This window comes from Rhamphochromis longiceps, linkage group LG2 (assembly GCF_057381845.1).
Source record: "Rhamphochromis longiceps isolate RC_006_pf linkage group LG2, R_longiceps_female_GT1.1, whole genome shotgun sequence".
In the NCBI taxonomy this organism is placed as follows: Eukaryota; Metazoa; Chordata; class Actinopteri; order Cichliformes; family Cichlidae; genus Rhamphochromis; species Rhamphochromis longiceps.
The window spans coordinates 22,556,828-22,580,682 of record NC_140558.1 but is presented as its reverse complement, the minus strand read 5'-3'; the positions used below and the strand labels follow the sequence as shown (position 1 = coordinate 22,580,682).

At 39.8% G+C, this 23,855-nt stretch overlaps 1 long non-coding RNA gene across 2 annotated transcripts; it reads right to left on the bottom strand.

Moving 5' to 3' along the window:
- Nucleotides 1-2,162: 2,162 nt before the first annotated feature.
- LOC146677177 (uncharacterized) lies at nucleotides 2,163-3,505 on the bottom strand. 2 transcript variants are annotated; one of them, XR_014913352.1, is made up of 5 exons: nucleotides 3,415-3,505; nucleotides 3,227-3,320; nucleotides 3,068-3,136; nucleotides 2,911-2,973; nucleotides 2,163-2,794 (listed from the first exon to the last, which is right to left on the bottom strand). It is a non-coding gene; the product is annotated as an uncharacterized LOC146677177 (long non-coding RNA). The 2 variants fall into 2 exon arrangements; XR_014913355.1 differs by having other exon boundaries at nucleotides 3,068-3,130.
- Nucleotides 3,506-23,855: the final 20,350 nt, after the last annotated feature.

The window sequence follows — 23,855 nt, the reverse complement described above, 5'->3', positions numbered from 1 at the left end:
GACACCGGAATCACAAAATGAGTGTATTTAAAAGACGATTAGTTTGAAAAGAGCGATACTGGCTGCTTATAGCATTTATTTTCTAAAGGACTGAATGCTATTTGTAACATTTACTGTGTTAAAAACTAGCTGGCTGGCTTTGTCTCACTCTTAGTTCAACATTCCGAAATCCCGATTTTTAAATAAAATGATCGCATCAACCCTGGAAAGAAACCCCAGTAGATGTGTAAAAACTAGTTAAATTAAAACTAGGGGTTTGATTAAATGAAACGCTTGTGAACATGCTGACATCACCCATTCAGAAGAAATTCCCATTTGTGCCATTTATAAAATAAAATGCATGCCTCACTGCAAGCTGAGACATTGTCAGATTTAGAAAATTAGTGTGATTAAAACACTATTACCAACACTTTTGACTAGAGCACACCCTCTTTGTTAAGGCGCACTGTGAACCAAAACAGCTTCCACTCCGCCAAGAATGAAACAAGAAACAAAGAATTGCTTTTAAGAACACATGCATAACTGAATGTTGCGATACACCTAAGTGATAAAAATAGTTTAATTAAAAACCCTATGGTTTGATTAGATTAAAACCCCGTTAAAAACACATAAACTCATATAACCCCTCTGATCCCCTGTGGTATTTCCACACCTGAACGCGCATGCGCACACACACGAAACTGGTCAAATCGGTTTGGTTGGCCGCCATCTTGGACTAGTGCCATCGTATTACTGAACGCGCATGCGCACACGCACGAAACCGGTCAAACCGGTTGTCAAACCGGTTTGGTTGGCCGCCATCTTGGACAGGTGCCATCGTATTACTACATTTGTGTGGCAATTTCTTTTATTCTCTATATGTGGTGCCACAGTGCATGCAATGTTTCATATTATCACAGGGGATCATGTTGTGTTTTAATTCAGGTAATTTGTGTTGTTGGTAACAGTGTTGTGATTTGCAGATGCGGTTACAGTCGCTGCATTTCACTGTGGGTCCCCTGTGATGTTGACAGAGTGTGTAACATGTGTTACATCTATGTTTACAGCTGTGCTGTAATGGTGTATTATATATACTGTAACAGAAATTACACACATAGGACCCCCCCAAAAAAGCGGTCGGGTTTAAAATCAGGTAGTAATGTTGATTATGGAGATACATCATCAACGTGTTAGGGTTTGGCTCTTCATGTGTGTAAAAACATTCCAGGCGTTTACGCCCTTCTGTGTGGTAATAGATTACAATCTTAATGTTGAAATGCTTCTCAAATTTACCGACATCAGAGAATGATACTTGCTGTGTGTCGCATAGACCTACTTCAGCATGCATCTGTTTAGCTGTAGCAAGTTTTTCATGCTCAGAGGATGATGAGTTTAATGAATGTGCTATGCATAGGGAGAAGCACAAATTGTTGTTTGTGTTGTTTGGTGTGTATAAATGTCTGCCTTTCTTTGAGAGAATCTCATCATAAGGTATGTGCGCCAGTCTTAAGCGAGACCCGCCACTACTGTTCTGAGCTACCGTGACAATAAACTCTAATTCATCATCACCGATAGATTCATCATTACTCTGCATAACTTGTGCAATTTGATCGAGAAACAGCTCCGGATCATACCGATCATCAGCGTTTAAAACAGCCTGAACATCTGAAGCCAGCGAGGGGCCACGCAGGCCCACGTTTAGAACACTGCCCTGTTGGGATCCCGCCACAGCTCTGTCTATCACATTGGCTAAGCACTCGCGCACTCGCGCCGGCACTTGTTCTGGATGATCGAGACTTATACCCCTAAAATCAAGGCGTTCACGCAATTCGCAAGCATTAAAATTAGGTATCTCTCTAATGTGTGACTGAGAGCGGCTGCCGGACCCAGACTGCACAACGGGCTCAATAACAACTGCAGTAGCTGCAGCAGAGGTGACCCGGCTAGATTGTGCATCAGACGCAAAATCACCAGCAGCACAAGCTATATGGTTAGCATCAGTAACAGCAACGGCCCGAGCAACACCTGCTGTACTATCACTATTATTAGCAACAATAGCCCCATCAGCAATAGCAGACGTAGGAACAGTCTGACAAGGATGTGTATCGGATGAGGCTGATGCAGGCACCCTATTAAGTCTAGCTATAATATCGTCTAATTTTTTATCTGTTTCTTCAGCCCACTGCATAAAAGTCTCTAAGTCAAAACATCTAACAGGAGTGGAGGTTCCGTTATTATGTTTAAATAATTTATTTGGAGGGTCCATGGTCTGGATTTTAAAAGTCAGGGACTTGAAATTTTGCTGCAGATGTTGTCTAATGTACTACACACTTTGTTTATGAGTTTGGTAAACTGTTGCCTTTGTACCTGTGCTTCTTGGTGGTATTGATTGAGTCTAGCTTCAATCAAACATAATTTATCAGCTATTGAGGCTATATGACTTTGTTCAGCAGGCTGAGCGTCTGGAAGCTTTATGTAAGCATCATACGCCGCTGATATTTGAGAGTCTGTTATGCCGCCTTCTTCGAAATCTATGTGTGAATCAACGCTATTTCTGACACATTCTGGGGTGGTGGGTATATGAACTAGATCAAAATCTGACATGCTGTACTCAAAAACATCAGAGAAATCGCGATGTAGCCACTCACTCGGAGGTGTTGCAGGTTCGCTGATGAAGATCGGTTCTGACTCTCCACTGCTGCACAAAGCTCCAGGTTTTTGTTGTTCTGGGAGGTCGATACTGCTTAAACATTCCAAAAACGTCTGGAATCGTACGGTGTCCTGATCATTATGAGGAGGGGTGCTGTTCTGCAGTCTGTGAAGATAGATAGACATGTGTTAAAACATTTTATACATGTACCCATTTCAAACTGAATAAGCGTGTCTCCCTCTCTATCTCTTTTTATCTAATTTATATATGCCTATGCTTACCTTGTAGTGTGCGTTATTCGGGATGGTCCTGCTCCTCCACACACACGGTTCTCTGGCGTGGTTCTGTATGTGTAAAACGATCAGTTTAGAACATTTGTAATTGTTTAAACCCCTTTAAAAAAAAAATACACAACTATACATCGCGTTGTATACACACCTGATGTAAGGTAGGGCTCTGTGGTCGCGGGGTCTGAATGTTTTCCTGCTCAGTTTGTTAACCCTGGAACTAATCAAACAAAAACGTTATTACATAATTTAAAACAATCGCTAGTTTAAAACATACATACGTTTAAAAATCCAGTAATGCTGTACACACCTTGTGCCTGTTAGAGAACTAGTTCCAGCTGTAAAAGCGCCCGTTTCTAAAGAAAAGGGCCCTGGGCCGTTCTCCCGAACTCCTAAAAATTAAGCTTTTGTTTTAGGAAAAAAAAATAGTTTGAATATCCTATAATATGTTAACATAACACTTTTTAAAAATCCAATAATAGGTTTTGTTTTACTTACCGTTTACGATGGCCATGTTATAAAGAACGATGTTAGTGTTGATGATCGCAAAGAAAATGGTGTGCTCTGCAGCGAATCTTGAGGCGTAAATGGCTCAGGGTTTCGGGGTCTGAGCCTGTTTTTTATATAGGGTGGTGTTTCCAAAAAGAAAAGGTATGTCGCCAATCAATTTAAATGAGACCCTTCAGGGCTTTTGTCTTCTCAAGGAATTACAAAGGAACCGATACTTCAGACAATAGGTGGGGTCGCCACCCGACTGGTACACCTGCCCCATTTACCTTGTCGAGGAATTACAAAAAGAGCCAATACCGGCCACTTTAAACAATAGGCTGGGCCCTTGTTCGCATGGTACTCTCAACAACTATGTGATACCCGCGGTGTGCTTTTACAATCCTGAACAAATTCAAACAATTAGCCAGCTGTTGAAAAGTTGGAGCGGGTCTGGGCGACTGGTTTTAGAAGTATCACTGTAGCGTTTATTTTCTAAAGGGCTGAATGTTATTTGCGACTATCTGTTGTGTTAAAAACTACTCTGAAACCATGAAACCCCTTACAGAAGAAATGGCCCGTTTGATCCGTTTTTAAATAAATAAAATGCTTGCATCGGTGCAAGGTGTGACACCGGAATCACAAAATGAGTGTATTTAAAAGACGATTAGTTTGAAAAGAGCGATACTGGCTGCTTTGGGGGAAAAGACGACATTGTGTGCAGCGTTTTAGAAGTATCACTGTAGCGTTTATTTTCTAAAGGGCTGAATGTTATTTGTGACTATCTGTTGTGTTAAAAACTACTCTGAAACCATGAAACCCCTTACAGAAGAAATGGCCCGTTTGATCCGTTTTTAAATAAATAAAATGCTTGCATCGGTGCAAGGTGTTGACACCGGAATCACAAAATGAGTGTATTTAAAAGACGATTAGTTTGAAAAGAGCGATACTGGCTGCTTATAGCATTTATTTTCTAAAGGACTGAATGCTATTTGTGACATTTACTGTGTTAAAAACTAGCTGGCTGGCTTTGTCTCACTCTTAGTTCAACATTCCGAAATCCCGATTTTTAAATAAAATGATTGCATCAACCCTGGAAAGAAACCCCAGTAGATGTGTAAAAACTAGTTAAATTAAAACTAGGGGTTTGATTAAATGAAACGCTTGTGAACATGCTGACATCACCCATTCAGAAGAAATTCCCATTTGTGCCATTTATAAAATAAAATGCATGCCTCACTGCAAGCTGAGACATTGTCAGATTTAGAAAATTAGTGTGATTAAAACACTATTACCAACACTTTTGACTAGAGCACACCCTCTTTGTTAAGGCGCACTGTGAACCAAAACAGCTTCCACTCCGCCAAGAATGAAACAAGAAACAAAGAATTGCTTTTAAGAACACATGCATAACTGAATGTTGCGATACACCTAAGTGAAAAAATAGTTTAATTAAAAACCCTATGGTTTGATTAAATTAAAACCCCGTTAAAAACACATAAACTCATATAACCCCTCTGATCCCCTGTGGTATTTCCACACCTGAACACGCATGCGCACACACACACGAAACTGGTCAAATTGGTTTGGTTGGCCGCCATCTTGGACTAGTGCCATCGAATTACTGAACGCGCATGCGCACACGCACGAAACCGGTCAAACCGGTTGTCAAACCGGTTTGGTTGGCCGCCATATTGGACAGGTGCCATCGTATTACTACTGGCAAGTATGCACTGTTATTATATAGAGCACAGAGAGAGACCAGGGCAGCACTTCTCTTTGATTTCACCACAAAACAGCTAGTGTCAAGGTTGACTGATTAAAGGTTGGAAGAACTTTAGACCAATGACAATGACCAAACCCCCCCAAAAACCAGCATCTCTGAACAGATACCTGACAAACTGCATGAAAAGGTTTGACTTGTGAATTTTTAGTAGGCCCTTAAATCTGTACTGTGAGAACCTGTGGTCTATTCTGATGCACTGCTCATTTTTTTCTTTTTGGTATCATTTTACAAACATTTACATCATATCAACAGGAGATAACTGTTATCATTAGAAACTACATTTAAATGCATTTTAAATCTGGTTCTGTCAGTCTGACTCAAACTTGACGACACTGTGCACATACATACATACTACATGCTGTTCCACTGCACACTTTCAAATAAATAAAGGACTATAATTGAATTCAAACCTTTAGAGAAAGTAAAAAGAGCACTTGGCGAGTCATTGCTACTGTTTGCTGAAAACTGGCAATGCTGTGCTGAAGTGAATTATGCCCTTAAGTGCTGCTGCCTTTAAGTGACTCTGGTGCTGATGCACTATCACACTTAACTGGCTTATTGCCTGTAAAGATTTTGTTGTAGGAAGCATTTCACATTCAACTGAACTCCCCCCCCCCCGGTTTATTTATTTTTAAATGTAGACTCTATCTGCTCATTAAACTTTATAAGAAAATATTACATCTAAATAAGATTTCACTTGACACTTTGAACTAAAGGCTTAGTGTCGTGGAGATAAATCCAAATGCACACATAGAAACACAGAGCATGGTTACCTGGCAGTGTGAGTTAATTATGGCCCAAGTGTCAACAACTGAAGAGCTTAACTGAGTCAATCCTTTAAAGTCACAGTCTGTGCAATTTGCCGCACCTCCAGAAAGAAGAGAAAAAAGGGAGTTTATAAATACAGTCTAACATACATATGGACGTTCTTAGGGAGCACTACGAATTAAGAACATGCCAGCTGAAGATCTCTGTCCTTCCGTGTCAGATTTAAACATTTAGGTGATCATTCATCTGTTTGACTTGTATAAGGGTATTTTAACATCGAGTCAATTTTAACAAGTTAAATTAAAAAGACTGGCTGTCTCAGCAAATTTCCGGGAATGAGTGTGGCCCGGCAGAAAAAGGTTTACACGCCTCAAGCCGTTCAGCTTGGTCTTCTCTTCACTGTGCCCTCTAACATCATTGAACATTAGCACAACAGTCAAAGAAACTATAACATCTGTCTCATACAGACAAGAAAAGTCTTCAAAAACTTCTTTTGACCTCCCAAAAATCTAAATGTCATGATTTAAAGTGAAAAATAAGTGAAAACTGGATTTCCCAAACCAACTAATGACATCACCGTAACTATGTCTATTTTTATATCCAGTCATTTCAGGAATGGGGACAGGGCGCAGAGGCCATGCAATCCTCTCAGTATTATAAAGACATGCAGTTATCATTTCTCAAAAAATAACATTTGACCCACTTTTTTCGTTTAGAAAAGTTGTAGGACTTTTATAACTAATTTAATTCAACTCAGTTCAGTTTAGTTCTATCTAATCCGATTCAGTTATATATAGACAAATTCCAGCAACAGTCCCTCCAAGGCACTTTATATTGTATGGTAACAACCCTACAATAAAACCTCCTGTGAGCAAGCACTTGGCAGAAGTGGGAAGGAAAACCTCCCTTTCAACAGGAAGAAACCTCTGGCAAAACCAGAGCTGTTAAAGGAATGTCCTGATCATTGATGTGAACATGTGAAGCACATGAAGAACCTGAACACAGTCTTCTTCACCCCCAACCAGTCACAGCAGATGGCTGCCCCTACCTGAGCTACCTGGGGGGAGTTTTTCCTTCCCATTGTCATCAAGTGCTTACTCACACGGGATAATCTGATTCTTGATGTTTTCTCTCTGTTACTGTAGATGTTTACAGTTTAAAGCACCGGAGGCTCTTGTTATAATTTGGCACCATATACTGAAGTAAGTAAAACTGAAACTGAATGTCACCTTGAACACTTTTGGAGCACGTTCCAATAATAAAGAATGATACAGAAATAACTGTGTACTCTAACTGATACAGTTCTTGGAACTTCTCTATTTGCATTTATTCATACAGAGAACTATAAGAGATTTACTACTTATAAACAAGTGTAGAGGTGAATAGTGTGAATAATCCAAAACTGCAATTAACTCATTACAGCTGTAGACACCTGCTTATTAGCACTGCACGCTAATCCATCCCATAATTAAAGCTCAGCCTTGCATTAAAAGTGACAACAATGCAGCATTTACTCACCACTCTCTCGATAAGGGTGATTAGAGCCCATTTTCTAATCTGAATATATCGACTGGGTCAGTGTTCAAACTGCACAAGTGATCAAACACAGCTTCTGGAACTTTGAATGCAAACATTAAAACACACAAATACACTTACAAAAAAACATTGCCAAGAACTGACAGATATATTGTTAAATAAATGGGTAAGGCCATTTACCTTACCCATCACTGTGCACAGTAACTTGTTTTATGAAGCTAGTTGTAATGATCAGGAAGCTTTCATGTGAAGATCCTGCTGAGCGCCAATAAAGTCTCCCAGCTGCTCCTGGCTAATTATGAATGGGTGTGTTTTACAATGTGTGATGGAAGGATTTACTAATAGGCTTTAAACCTGTAAACAGGTGTTTAGTTAACAACCTTTGCTACCAAATACTGTTATAGACTGTTAGCAGCTCTGGTAATCACATCCTTACTCACACAATCCCACACAGAGTTACTGATAAACAGCTGCAAGCTTATACACACAGAGCGAGACACACAAGGGAGGGTTTAAGGGTTGGTTTAAGCTGTTTATTGAAGATTATACACCCTGTATATATTTGAGTATTCCATAGGTCTTGCTAAAATAGAGACACACAGGTGATTAATGTAAAAGCCAAATTTAAAGGGAAAGCTCAGTCTACATAATGACTCAGGAAGATTAACATAGACAATTCTCAGCTCACGTTTTCCTGCCTCAAACAGTCTGAACAGCCTTAATGAGACAGGACTAAAAAGCAAGAGAAAAAAAAAACTTAACGAACAGAAGAGAGGAAAGCAGTGAGAGTGCTAATTAGCCACCTGCAAATACAAAAAACACACACACATGCACATACATACAAAGAGGCACCTGTGCACTCAAGTCATATCGTGACTGAATTTACTTACATTTTAATTTCCTTTTTTGTCTCCTTCACATTGTCCTGCTTTGTTTTTAATGTCATTGTATGCAGACAATGTAAATAAACAATAATCATTACGTAATTAAAAACATCATAGAAAGCTAGGGCTCTTTTCTGGTTATCTGCAAAACCATAATCTCACCTGGTTCTGAAACAGCCTCATGGAAACAACTCTAATAATACAGTACCGGTATACAAAAAAACACCATGAGCACCATTGTGTCCTTTCCTGCTAAATTAGCTCATTTTAAAAATTAGCCCAGATAGATAGAGATGAGATGACCACATACCAAGGAAATGGTGTTCAATACAGTGCGTGAACACTTATTACTGTCTGAAGCAATCACACCCCGCCCTTTTCCATTCTCAGTGGCCCCATGGAGTTAGCATGCATGCGTTTTCAAATAGGGTTTTAACTTCCTGGTTTGCACAAATGTGCTGCTTGTAACAGGGTGTACTGTGCTGCATATGCTGTTAAATGTTTTGTGCCTTGTTGCTTGATGCTGTGTTTGGAGCAGACGTGTCTAGAAAGGTATTAAATGGGCCTCATATTCTTATTAAGCACTACAAAAATACTATGAGGGAAACAGTAATTGGAAATGCAAAAAGAAAAAGGGGTAAGGAGGAGTAACTTGGTTTGCAAACCAAAGATTTTCTTTTTTACATGTGCCAGATCAAGAAGTAGGGAGGAGTCCTATAAGGCTCTTGGAAGAACACTATTGAGTAGGGCATGTATTTGAGGGGTATAACTTAGATTTTAACTCCAAATTCCTGATGTGAATAAAATGTTTTCATCAGTTCTGGTATCAGCCTTCATGCTGAAGGCTTATAAACCACGACTTAACATTAGGTTGTTCTTGAGCTTCCAAATTTTTCAATGCAACATGATTTTAATCAACAAAAGTTGATTCAAACAATAAATTTGTCTGATTCAAACAATAGATTTGTCTATTAACACACAATCTCAGCTAACCATATCAGTGTTCTGTCAGTGATTAACATTTGAACATCAAAAGACAGTACGGCTCAAAATACAGACTAGACATCGGATATCTAGATAATATTTGGGATCACAGTTTATCATTCACATGATCAGGATGGGCTATTTCAAGTTATTTATTGATGGTTTAGAAGACAAGGAGAATGGTGTTGAGTTGATACAATATATATGTATATAGCAATGGTGTTCCATCAGAGCAAGCAAAGCAAGCAGTACTTGGAAATCAAAAAGTAGACACCAATGTAAACCTATCAAATAGAAAGTGATTACTCTGTCTGCTTTTCAAAGATTTTTGTCATAAAGTTTCTGCCACACTTGGATGTCTCTGGAAGTAGTCTTGCCTCCGCTTGACTCTGATCCCACTGGAATCTGTAGTGTCTGCTATTTATCATGTGTCCTGTTAGCTTGTTAAGCAGCACCTTGTTTCCCGTTTTTATGAATAGCCCTCTGTTCTTTAATGTGAGACTAGCATCCTAGATCTGGTGCTGAATGCCCAGAAGACAGTGGAGATTATTGTGGACTTCAGGAAGCACACAGCCCCACTGCCCCCCATCATCCTGTCTGACACCCTCATCACCACTGTGGACTCATTCCGCTTCCTGGGTACCACCATCACCCAAGACCTGAAGTGGGAGCCCACCATCACCTCCGTCATAAAGAAAGCCCAGCAGAGGATGTACTTCCTGAGGCAGCTGAAGAAATTCAACCTGCCAACATGGACGATGATGCAATTCTACACTGCAATCATTGAGTCCATCCTCACCTCCTCCATCACTGTGTGGTACGCTGGAGCCACTATCAGGGACAAACAAAGACTGCAGCGTGTTGTGCGCTCTGCTGAGAAGGTGATTGGCTGCAGACTCCCATCTCTGCAGGACCTGTACACCTCCAGGACACTGGGGTGTGCAGCTCGGATCACAGCTGACCCTTCTCACCCTGGACTCAGTCTGTTTGACCTGCACCCCTCAGGCAGGAGGCTCCGGTCTATTCGCACCAGAACCTCTCGCCATAAGAACAGTTTCTTCCCCTCTGCTGTTGGACTCATGAACAATAACCATATGACTGTTCCCACCACTAACACATGACCCTACGCTGTGTTGACTGCATCATTCCATGTTTGGCACTGATCACCACCTGCACTCATGTACAGTGGGGCAAAAAAGTATTTAGTCAGCCACCGATTGTGCAAGTTCCCCCACTTAAAATGATGACAGAGGTCAGTAATTTGCACCAGAGGTACACTTCAACTGTGAGAGACAGAATGTGAAAAAAAAATCCCATGAATTCACATGGTAGGATTTGTAAAGAATTTATTCGTAAATTAGGGTGGAAAATAAGTATTTGGTCACCTCAAACAAGGAAAATCTCTGGCTCTCACAGACCTGTAACGTCTTCTGTAAGAAGCTTTTCTGTCCCCCACTCGTTACCTGTATGAATGGCACCTGTTCGAACTCATCATCAGTATAAAAGACACCTGTCCACAGCCTCAAACAGTCAGACTCCAAACTCCGCCATGGCCAAGACCAAAGAGCTTTCGAAGGACACCAGGAAAAGTATTGTAGACCTGCACCAGACTGGGAAGAGTGAATCTACAATAGGCAAGCAGCTTGGTGTGAAAAAATCAACTGTGGGAGCAATCATCAGAAAATAGAAGACATACAAGACCACTGATAATCCCCCACGATCTGGGGCTCCACGCAAGATCTCATCCCGTGGGGTCAAAATGATCATGAGAACGGTGAGCAAAGATCCCAGAACCACACGGGGGGACCTGGTGAATGACCTGCAGAGAGCTGGGACCAAAGTAACAAAGGTCACCATCAGTAACACACTACAACGGCAGGGAATCAAATCCCGCAGTGCAAGACGTGTTCCGCTGCTGAAGCCAGTGCATGTCAAGGCCCGTCTGAAGTTTGCCAGAGAGCACATGGATGATACAGCAGAGGATTGGGAGAATGTCATGTGGTCAGATGAAACCAAAGTAGAACTTTTTGGTATAAACTCAACTCGTCGTGTTTGGAGGAAGAAGAATACTGAGTTGCATCCCAAGAGCACCATACCTACTGTGAAGCATGGGGGTGGAAACATCATGCTATGGGGCTGTTTTTCTGCCAAGGGGACAGGACGACTGATCCGTGTTAAGGACAGAATGAATGGGGCCATGTATCGTGAGATTTTGAGCCAAAACCTCCTTCCATCAGTGAGAACTTTGAAGATGAAACGAGGCTGGGTCTTCCAACATGACAATGACCCAAAACACACCGCCCGGGCAACAAAGGAGTGGCTCCGTAAGAAGCATTTGAAAGTCCTGGAGTGGCCTAGCCAGTCTCCAGACCTCAACCCCATAGAAAATCTGTGGCGGGAGTTGAAAGTCCGTGTTGCTCGGCGACAGCCCCAAAACATCACTGCTCTCGAGAAGATCTGCATGGAGGAATGGGCCAAAATACCAGCTACTGTGTGTGCAAACCTGGTAAAGACCTATAGTAAACGTTTGACCTCTGTTATTGCCAACAAAGGTTATGTTACAAAGTATTGAGTTGTATTTTTGTTATTGACCAAATACTTATTTTCCACCCTGATTTACGAATAAATTCTTTACAAATCCTACCATGTGGATTCATGGATTTTTTTTTTTTTCACATTCTGTCTCTCACAGTTGAAGTGTACCTCTGGTGCAAATTACTGACCTCTGTCATCATTTTAGGTGGGGGAACTTGCACAATCGGTGGCTGACTAAATACTTTTTTGCCCCACTGTATATATCAATCTACTTAGCACTTTTAATTCTTATTTTTATGTCTATTTAAGCATTATATGACAGTATGTTTGCACTAAGTACCGCAGCAATTTCCTAATGTTGTAAACCTGCTCAACATTTGGCAATAAAACCCTTTCTGATTTCTGATTTCTAGATAAGAGGCTACTGGCTCTGCTTTCACTACTCTGTAAGTGTAGAGTTTGTTTGAGTTTTGCATATGCTCTTTTTTAAAATCTTTTTTATTGGTGATTCTTTTGCTATCAAACTATCTTTAATGGATTATAAAAATCCTTCAACAAAAGAAGAGTAAGTAGAGTTAACAATCTTTTGTCTTGATTACAGATAGTAGTTTTGCATGTATTTCTACTCTACTGAGCTTTTGATCTTGTTGACAGTATTATAAAGAAGAATCCAGTGTGCCAGCCCAAGATTATATAAGGGACAACTGGGTCTTCTAATGTTGCTGTGACATTCTGTGTTTAAGGATATTATTTCACCCAAAACTCACTCTGACTCTTAAGATCTGGATACCAAATCAGCCATCTACACAGCAAGTGCACTCTCAAAGTTGTACTTAAAGTTTTATTGTCAAGCAAAGACGTACAACTAGAGCAAAGAAGCTGTGGAGCTTTGTTCTGCTCTAACAGTACTATATTTAAAATTGTCACCAGACCTCAGTGGTGAAGCTCTTGTGACTTAAACACAATTCTTGTTGTCTCCTCAGAGAGTAGCTCTGTAAATAAATGTAGTTAAAAAATAAAGCTGTATGATTAAAAGCAAATGTAACATATGTGTGGGAGGTTGGGAGTAGTTTTAACCTAAGTCAGAATCCTCGAGCAGTCTCTTAAGTTATAAGTTTTCCATTCAATTAGAGATACAATAGAGGGCTAAATTAAATATTAAACAGTGTCAGAGCGATTCTTCATAGGATCAGTTCTATGCACCAAATTTAACTCATTGGAATCAATTGTCATATCTTTAAAAAAGTATATAAAAGATTCAAAAATGCAAATTTTGAATAATAAAAAATAAATGAATAAAACATGAACCCAGAGTTAAAATGCTTCCATACAAGACGAGCAAGTCTGTTGTCACAGTCCCTGTAGAGCGTCTGCGTATATAAAGACAACTTCCTGAAAATAAAACAGTGGACGTACAGCTGTGTGACATGAAATTCACGGTATGAAGTGAGAAATGAATAAATAACTGTGGTTCTCATAAACTGCAGAGAGCAGTACTTACTGCCACGAGCCTTTTCAGCAATAAAACAACAACTGATGAATAGAATAAATTAATGCTATCATTGGTAATTACTGCCTTCAGTCTCTTTTAACATTCACATATCTGAGGTCTGTCATTTTATATTTAGATAAGGATTATTTTATATTCATGTTATATTTTGCTGAGGGCAGCAGTGTGGTGCAGTGGTTACACTTGTGTCCTTACAGCATAAGGATCCTGGCCTGGCTGGGACCTGTTCTGCCTGTGCCTGCATAGGTTCTGACTGGGTACTCTGACAGAGAAGGTCTGTGTCATTTATCCAGAACATAAAATGCACTTTTCTGTGTTTACACTTTGACTTTAAATGGTAAAATGGTAAATGGTCTGTATTTGTATAGCGCTTTACACATCCAGTCATCCACCCATTCACACACACATTCACACACTGGTGATGGCAAGCTACATTGTAGCCACAGCCTTCCTTTGCTACCTTGGAGACAGATAAGATCTGACTGACAACTAAGGGATTCTGCAACTTGCTAATCACAGGGTAGCTCTGTTTCATTGTGCTTCTGGACACTGACAGGAACCATCATTTACTAAATGAACATAATTATGTATTGAGTAAAACTGGAAACCAGAAACATAAGTCTTTCAGCAACCACATGAGTTTGCCCTTTGCTGGTAATTGGAAAAATGGAGGTAAAGCACTTCTCCAATGGTTTCACTTTTTATAGACGGAGTCTATGTTGCGTGTCTCTTGAATACAACCCATAGGAGTATAATGTAGCACTGAAACTGTCTCACATGTATTTGTTTTGGTTAAGACCAGACCAAGTTTAATTAGCTTTTCAAAGGTCAGGTCTTTTGTTAAAATACTGGACCTTTGGTACAATGGTTAGTTAAAATAAATCTGATGTTTTGCCCACCCATTAATTTACAAACTCATCTCCACACAGATTTTTTGCCGCCATAATTGTGTTACCTCACTTGTTCCTTTGCTCAGACTATAATTAAATTTAGACTAAATCAAATGTGAAGGTTTGATTCAGTGCAATCGTGCAACAACCAGATAGAGAGTGACCTCAAATGCCTTAAAATGTTCCTTATCCTGAACTTGTTTTGAGGAGTCCACCAGATTGACTGTGGCAATCAAACATCAAAACACATTTTGGTCCTTCTAACCTGGTCTCTTATTAAATGCTGACCCTGTGGCTGTACATTCAGAGCATCCCAAAACTCATTCTAATCAGGAGGCTGAGATGTTTGCTCACAGGTTTCAGGGCCTGGACGAGGGGGTCGGGCAAGGCCGAAGAGCCACTGAAATTTGTATGCACTCGCTGCCTTAGTGACTATCTGCTCTCTCTTCTTTATGTTTCTGAATTATTCTTTCTCCATACATATGCTCCCCTTCATGCTTCCTGACCCCTGGCTCACTCCCCCAAGCCTGACAGTTGGTGAGGTGTGCAAAGCAATTTTCTGAGGCCTTTTTTTTTTACGTTCCAGGAGAGGCTTCGAATTGAAGTATCTGCATTCATCATGGTATGATAGGGAGCAAGAGCTGAGAAAATCTAACTCTCTTGAAAGGATGATTAGACCAGAAGAAGATAATATGGTGGGAGACAGTGAAGTGCAGATTGATTTCATGCAGCTAGATAGACATGCAAGGAGTTTTGAGTGATGCATGCCATCATCTCTGTCTCTATGTTTTACTTAAGCCTGTAAAAATACAAACAGTTTGACTTGTAATCAAATAATAAAGAAACATTCCAGTTAACTGGATATGAATCTAATGAGTCTATAAAGGCACCTGTTAGTCAGCAAGGAAGTATTTACCTGTGGTTTCCCAGACTGCTAGATGACTTAGCATCTATTAGTTGCTGTCTTGCAAACCCAAGGGCATGAAATACAGATATTTCACTGGTACTTCAGTAACTTTTTAAAAAATGTATCTTTTAATGACTGTACATGAAGTGATGAAGTTGAATAAAAGAGAGTTAAAAAATTTTGTAGAACAGAAATGAAACAGCAGGGGATCCCCGATCTTTGTAGTGAAATATCCTAAACATTGTGCACTTATCAAAGACATTGTTAAGTAAGTAAAAAGTGATCGAAGGACGAGCTGCAGCACCTTAGATGATCAGAGGGCTTAGCAAGGAGAATTGTATCATAGTTGAAAGCAGAAAATATGCTTCTGGGAGACCTCTTATAAATTCATCATGTCAGAACAGGTGGATAGGCAGATGGAAAGGGATGGCTCAAACAATATTAATGAGATAGATGAATGTGCAGACTGAAAATTATTTTGGTTTATTCTCACGCAGCATAATTCTGTGAGAAATTTGATACTTGTAACGGTGAACAGATCACACACAAAATCCCTGAATATCAGCCAAGCTGCCCTCAAAGTTTGTAAAAGAGGTGTTGAATTACATGTGCACATCTGCCAGATGCCTGAAAAATGAACTAAAATAAGTTCACTTTGTGGTGGAAGAAAAACAAGACACAGTAACTGCATGTCAGACCGTATGCATTTTTCAAAAAATCTAATACGGCTGTGCGAACGGTGCCTACAAGACATGTTGTTTGACAGAAGACAAAGCAGCAACACAAGATAAGCAGGACAAGCTTTAAGCATCTGTTCAGCGCTGACAACAGCAGCAGTTTGACAAATGGCAAAAGGTGCAGAAATGACAGAAGTTCATTTACTGCTTGTTGGATTTTTCACTTGTTTTTATCTGGGTTAGCATGAAAGTTCATGTAGACTGTCAGTCAGGGTTGATCTGATATACTTGTGTTGGTGTTGTTCCTAGATCATCATACTAAATGTTGTTCCGGGATCAACATTGCAAGTGACCAATCAGAATGTTGTGACATCATACTTTTGCGACTTCGGGAAAAACCGGCGTAAAACAAAAAACTGTACTAAAGCTGCGTGAAACCGCCTCTGTCCACCGATCAACGGACCCTGACCCTAACCCTAACCGTAACCCTTTAATAAACAGTAAGCAGAATTGATATTGTCCTTGCAACATTGGAATTTCATAAATGCACGAATGGTTTGGTGCGCAAAAGAATAACGTCACAACAATGTGATTGGTCACTTGCAATGTTGAACCTGGAACAACATTTTCATGATGGTCTGGGAACAACACCAACACGAGGATATCAGATCATCCGTCAATCAGGGCAGTTTGTTTGTGTGCTGTATAGATACAGTAGAGCTGTCCATCTGTGTTTTTCCAATAATCATGCTGACATGTCTGTTGTTTTAGGACGAGGTTCAGAACACGGGGCTGTTTGTTTGTTTCTTCAGGGAATTTTGGACTTTATTTAAAAGACAGATGAAGCCTCCTGTCATAACAGTCAGTGTAAGGCATGGGTTACACTCACTTATGGACAGGGACAGCTGCAGATAAAGCAAAAGTTCTTCAAAATCCAGTTGAAATCCACCTGAAGGGTCCATGAGTAGTTAGTGCATTATATAGTGTTCTTATAAGAAAACTGGCTGGCATATGCTGCCTTGTGTTCACCGTTTACATGGAAATTTATGCCAGCTGGACCCAGTTACTTGTGGACATGGAAAGTCCATCTTCAGAAGTGTCTTGATATCTGCCTTTTTCTTTTCTATATTTTGCAGCCAGACGGTTCATCCTAACCCTATCTATGCAGCCTGGTCAGTCAGAAAGAGGAGCCCTCAGCACCAAAGGAACCAAAGGACAGCAAACAGACCCAAAGCCAGGAAGGACACCAGCCATGAGGTCCCCACATATCTGGACCCCAAATCGAAGGTGAAGCACAACACCTAGACAACGGTCCAGAAAGGTCCACATGCCTAACAATTTCAGGCAACCCAGCCCAAATCCATCCCTCGGTCTCACCGCCCCCTAATCCATCAGCACACCTGCCTCATCCAGAGCAAGCAGACCACACATTAGATAAAAATATGGAGCCCCCACACAGTCACCACAGCATCTACTCTGTGACTCACCTGGTTGTCAGTGTTCTGTGGCAGAGGACAAGAACCTACGAGGACTGGGACGAGGACAGAGACAACAGGAGTGGAAGAGGGAGAGATTCAGTGGGCCAGCCCCTACCCCCTGGACTCCCCCAAGTAGGAAAAGCAAGTAACACAACCCATATTTTAGTGGATATTTGTCCCTCCAATTTCCCAAGTGGGGGCTATTTACACATTTTTTTAATAATTTCCAATTGTTTGAGTGGAATTTGTTGTCTTAATTTGATGATCTTATGTGATTTTAATATAACACTTTTATAGCACTTAAATACGTGATAAATTTATAAGGAGGAACTTGGGTTACTTTGGATACTTTGATGGTTTAAAGTCTGGCTTCACCAGTCTTCATGGCAGTCTTCTGATTAATAGATGACCTGCTCTATCTCCTGAACCCCAGACACCCAGATCTGCTCCTCATATGGACTGATGTGTGTTTGCTGACTTGTGCTGAGTACCGTATCAGTCTCTTGGCAACTACTTGGTACCACTTTCAAATCAAAGCTAACCAACTAAGAGGCAATATGGATATTATTAATGAAAGACTGCCTTGTTAGCAGTAGCTATTAGTTACTATAGGGAAATACTGTACTTTTACCTTCCGGGTGGCAATGATGCACACACATGCACACACACACACACACACACACACACGCTGTCAGTTGGAGGGTGATTTATCACAGGTGAAGACAGGAAATAGACCCTCACCAATCAATCATCGACTTATCAAAAACAGCCAGACTTTAAAGATTGGCCTTGTCACAAAGTGATACATTAGACCATGCAGTTCACTGTTTGTGGGAGAGACAGAGAGTGTGTGTGGCTAACACTGTTTGAGTCCATTTACAGTCATACAATTGCTGGACAGCTCATCAGGCTCCGTGCCTCAGCACATTTAATTTGAAGGAATGTTATGGGTGCCAAGTCTCACTTTTATTGAAAGAACTGTGGAAATATACTCTAGTCTGGATCACTTATTGAATTTTTCTTGATGTGCGTCATCCAATTACATTTGGATTCATAAACACTGGACATTATATGATAACAGGGTTATATAGTCCATGTCATTTTATAATGCTTTAAGTTTTATTGTTGTGTTCATTATTTCATTTCAATCTGAAAATGCAGTGAACAACAGCAGCTGTTCAAAAAGGTATGGGGGTGGTTTCACATAATGCAGAGCTGCCTGTAGCAGAGCCTGGATGTAACCGTCTGAGGTCTACAATTTGTCTACAATTCAGCGATAGGATAGCAGAAGGTTTAGGGTTACCAGCTATGATGACTTCAAAGAGTTAATGTGGCAGGACTCTGCTTCTGTTGGTGACTTCAGTCTGGATGGTGTCCTCGCGGTTGTTTCTGTGGTTTCTCAGTTAGAGTTAGAAAACCACAAATTCAACTATTTTTTGTTGTTGAGTGAGTCACTGAGTGTTACCATGGCTACCATCAGTGGTTGCTTGAGGTAGTCTGTGGTGCCCATTTCAGTGTTTAGTTAGTCTATGAGCAGATCAGTATCTGGTAACTAAAACAGTATAACATCAGTATGCCAGTGTGTGTGTGTGTTTCACAGTGTATGTGATCCATAGCCAAATGTTGTCTCTTTTGTGTGTGAGTGTCTCTGTAGATGAGTTTGTATGGAACAGGAAATGCATTAATCACCCTGATATTCATCACTGAAAAGATTTCCTTTGCATAACTGTCCTTATGGTACTATATGCCATGTTTTCGCAGACACACACAAGCAGCCATTCTGAACTATGAAAGGCAGTATATGTTGACATGATCTCTTTGAATGGGAATGGAGAAGGTTTCATGTGTGATAATAGAAAAATAATTTAACTAATAGAGGTGTTTTTGTCATAAATGATAATCATTCAATGATATTCTCGAGTGCCTAACCCTTTCTGTCACTCATGCATCAATCCCATTCTTTACTAAATCTGAGAAAAACTGTGTTTGGTCTGAAATAACTTGTGGTTCAAGGCAATCGGTTGTCCTTTCCTTTAGCTAGACAAGGCATTCTTTCATGGGACCCATTCATTTCCTCATAAAAGATTTCCAGAGACAAAAAATGAGTAATGACCATGTATTATTTGCATATGCTGTCTATTGACAAAGTGAAGAAGGATAAAAAATCTCCAATAGCAACACAGCATTGTATGATCTAAAGAAACATAAGAACAGATGAGAAATAAAGTGAATAACATCAGTCAGTCTGGAAAGGGTTACGAAGAAAAGTCCAAGGCTTTGAAAAACCAGCGAACCACAACGAGAGTCATTATTCAAGAAGAAATCTCTGCAGAGTAGTGAACTTCCCCGGGAGTGACCGGCCTACCAAATTACTCCAAGTAGGCACCAACAACTAATCGAAGGGTCACAAAGGAACCCAGAACAGCATCTAAAGAACTGCAGGCCTTACCTGTATCAGGTAAGGTCAGAGTTCGTGATTCAACAACATGTGAGAGATTGGGCAAAAAAAAAAAAAATTGCACCATGGGAGAGTTAAAGGTGTAAATCACTGCTGCTCATAAAGAACACAAAGCCCCATCTCATATTTGCCAAAAAAACATCAAAAGACTTTTTGGGATAATATTCCATGGACTGACAAGACAAACGTTTAGCTTTTTGGAACGTTTACATCCCATTACATCTGGTAAAAAGCTAAACATAGAACAGCATTTCATTAAAAAAACCATCATAACAAAGCCACGGTAGAGGTAGTGTGATTGATTGGATGGAACCATGAATTCTGCGCTCCAGAAAATCCTGATGCTCATGTTCTCAACACAGACTTGAATCCCACTGAGATGTTTTGGCGACAGCTGTTCATGCTCAAAAACCCTCTAATGTGGCTGAATTTAAAAAAAAAATACACCTGATTTCAGTTCTTGCTGCCAACTGCACAACCAGTTATTCGGTTTAGAGCGGAATTACTCTTTCACGCAGGGCCATGTTTTGATCATGTTTCTCCCTTAATGAATGAAGTCATCATTTAAAAACTGCATTCAGTGTTTACTCAGGTTATTTTGGTCTAATATTATACTTTCTTTAATGTGATTCTTGATTTAAGAATCAAAGGGTGGGATTGTATAGGAATTTCTTTTTTTTCCAACAATATCTTTATTATTTTTTTACATTTTAATGACTTACAAACAGTCCAACATTCTAAATACTACATGAACATACACTCCTCTCAGACAGCAAAAAGAAAACAAAAAAGTCATCAGATTTGTCACTCCGTTAAAGGCCTAAATTTATCATTATCCCAAATCAAATGTCATTGCCCTCAGTCCTCGTCCTCCTCAGATAATACAAATCCTTTTACAAAATTCCCAAATGGTCTCCACACCTTCTCAAAAACATCCAATTTCCTTTTCAGTATAAATGTTATCTGCTCCAATGGCAAAGCCACCATCATTTGTTTTATCCACTGTGTGATACTCGGTTCCTTGGTTCTTTTCCATTTTAGTGCGATTAATCTTTTTGCTTGTAACAAACCCATATCAATAAACATTGTCACTTTTTGTGTACCTCACGTTTTCTGGGTACAATCCCAGAATAAGGAAGCCAGGATCCAAAACAACCTCTTTGGATAATATTTGTTTCATAGTTTGTGTTACTGCAGCCCAAAAGGATCCTATCTTCCTGCAATCCCAAATACAATGCCAAAAGTTACCTTTATCTTCATTACATTTGTTACAAGTGTCTGGAATATTAGAGTTGTACTTATTTAATTTTTCCGGAGTAACATATATTCGCATTAACCATTTGTATTGCAACAACCTTAGTCTAGAATTAATAGTTTGTTTATGAGCTTTTGCGCAAACCAATGCCCATTGTTCCATGGATATGTCCTTCTTTAAATCATTTTTCCAAGCGTTCAACCTTCCCAAAGAATTGTCAGATGTTTTGGACCTAATCAATTTATATATTTCTGATATTGCCCCTTTTTTTGAACTGCTTTTGCTAATTATGTCTTCCAATTCTGATTTTGGTGGTTTGGTGCAGGTATTATTTTGATTTGCTCGAATGTAACTTCTAATTTGGAAATATTTGAAAAATTGCTTTCTATCTATATTATATTTATGTCTAAGCATATCAAAGGAAATATCTTGAGAATCTGTTGCATACAAATCTTGGATTTTTTGGAGTCCTTTAATTGACCATTGTCTAAAAACTTCATCCTCTCTTCCTGGTCTGAAATCCTGGTTTCCCCACATCGGTGTAAACTGTGACAATACAACAGGTTCCTTCATATATCTTTTTACATCATACAACACTTTGACCATGTTCTTTACCATTGGATTTTTCGCCTTTTTAATCAAGTTTATTGCTGTGTCTGAGAAAAAATATAAAGGTAAAGGTGGATGCAAATTAATACTTTCCATCTCTGACAATTACGGGGCGTTATTTAAGTCAAAATAGTATCTTATAGACCTGATTTGACATGCCCAGTAATACCACTCAATATTTGGACACATGACACCACCCTCGTTGTATGGTAGATGCAACAATGATAATCTTATCCATGGTCTCCCATTTTTCCATAGAAAACCTAGAACAAGCTTTTTGATCCTGCTAAACCAATCAACAGGAGGCGGCAGGGGGATGTTCTGATACGCATAAAGCACCTTTGGCAGTATACTCATTTTGTATATATTAATCCGACCAATTAAAGAAACTGGTAGAGATATGCATCTGTCCACTGTTATTTCTTTTGAAAGTCTTTCATAGTTATTTTCCACGACCTCACTTAATTTGGGCGAAATCATTATTCCTAAGTACATAAAGTCCTTTACTGTCTTAAAATGAGATGTTACTATGGGTGGGTTTTTCCTTTCTTCTTCATTTAGTAATAAAACGGATGATTTAGATTTGTTAATGATATACCCTGATATTTGACCAAACTCCCCTATCAATCTAAGCAGAGCAGGTATAGATTCTGTTATTTTAGAGAGATATACTATCACATCGTCTGCGTACAACGAAATCCTATGTTCTACTTCATTTACCATAATTCCTGTCAATGATAAACTCGAACGTACGGCTATAGCAAAGGGTTCCATAGCTAATATAAACAACAGTGGGCTTATCGGTGAGCCTTGTGGACATCCCCGTTTCACCCTTATTGGTTTAGAGATATTTTTGTTTGTCAAGATTTCAGCAGTTGGATTTGAGTGTAATAATTGTATCCATCTTCAAAAGACATCTCCATAACCAAATCTAGTCAGAACATCAAAAAGATAAGGCCACTCGACCCTATCCAATGCTTTTGCAGCATCCAGTGAAAGAAAGGCCCTCTCTGAAGAATTGTTTAGTCCGTCTATAATGTTAAAGACTCTTCTTACATTATGTAGACCTTGGCGCCCCAATATAAAACCGTTTTGATCTCTATGAATTACTGAGGGGAGAGTATCTTGCAGACGTGTTGCTAATATTTTACCCAACACCTTAAAATCAGAATTAAGTAAGCTTATCGGTCTCAAATTTTCACATTTATTACTTGGTTTTCCTAATTCAATTTATTTTTATTTATTCTATGCTGTGGTGTGCTGGAGGAGCAGCAAAGCAAAGAAGGACTCATCCAGGCTGGAAAAATGAATCAGGAAGGCTGGCTCTGTGGGGAAATCCTCTAGTTGAAAATCCTGTTTAAAAAAAGCACTTGGGACAATTGTGTTGGTGACAGCTTTTGTTATAATATCAATAATATTTATATGAATATGGGATACTGTTACATGTTTGCATAGACTGTTGTGGAATATGGAGACACTCCTGGCATTATATGAGCAAAGTGAGACTCATTTTTTAGGGTTCGTGGAGATGAGTGTGAAGATCCAAACAATCCCTGTCAGTGATGGAGAAGCTTTGATGAAAATATTTGGTAAAAAGTTCACCAGCATGAAGGAAATGAAGTTTCATACTTTCCTTGGGAGGACCCCAGCACGCCTGCTTAAAGAAAAGTAAGTGTTCCGATGTGGATGCTTGCAGCGACTGCTGTTATAGAGGCCATCCTGCTACACATGAAACACATCAGAGTCATAATTGTTATTTTAGTCACGTGTTTGTTTATTATCCTTATTGTTTTATCTGGGACTGTTTGCAGACATCTCAGAGAGAGGAGACACCAGCATCTGAACAGAGATTCAAACCAGCAACCTGCAGCTCCCTGCTTGGCTGCTCCAGTTTTCTCCTCACTCATGTTGCCCACCAGTGATTTCAGCCTGTTCTCACTCCCGAGGCGTAACATGTCGACGTTTTGTCACGTCCCGCAGCGTTCCTGAGGAACGCGAAAGGAGACCTTCGGCGTTCTTATGGTACGCAGCGGGTTATGGCTGGAATCCAGTGCAATGACGCTCCCGTGGTAATGGACGTTCCAGCCCTGTATTCCAGCCCTAAACCTAACCTTATCAATAGCCCTAACCATAACCTTATTCCTGATCTTAACCAGGACTATAATGATGCTAAATA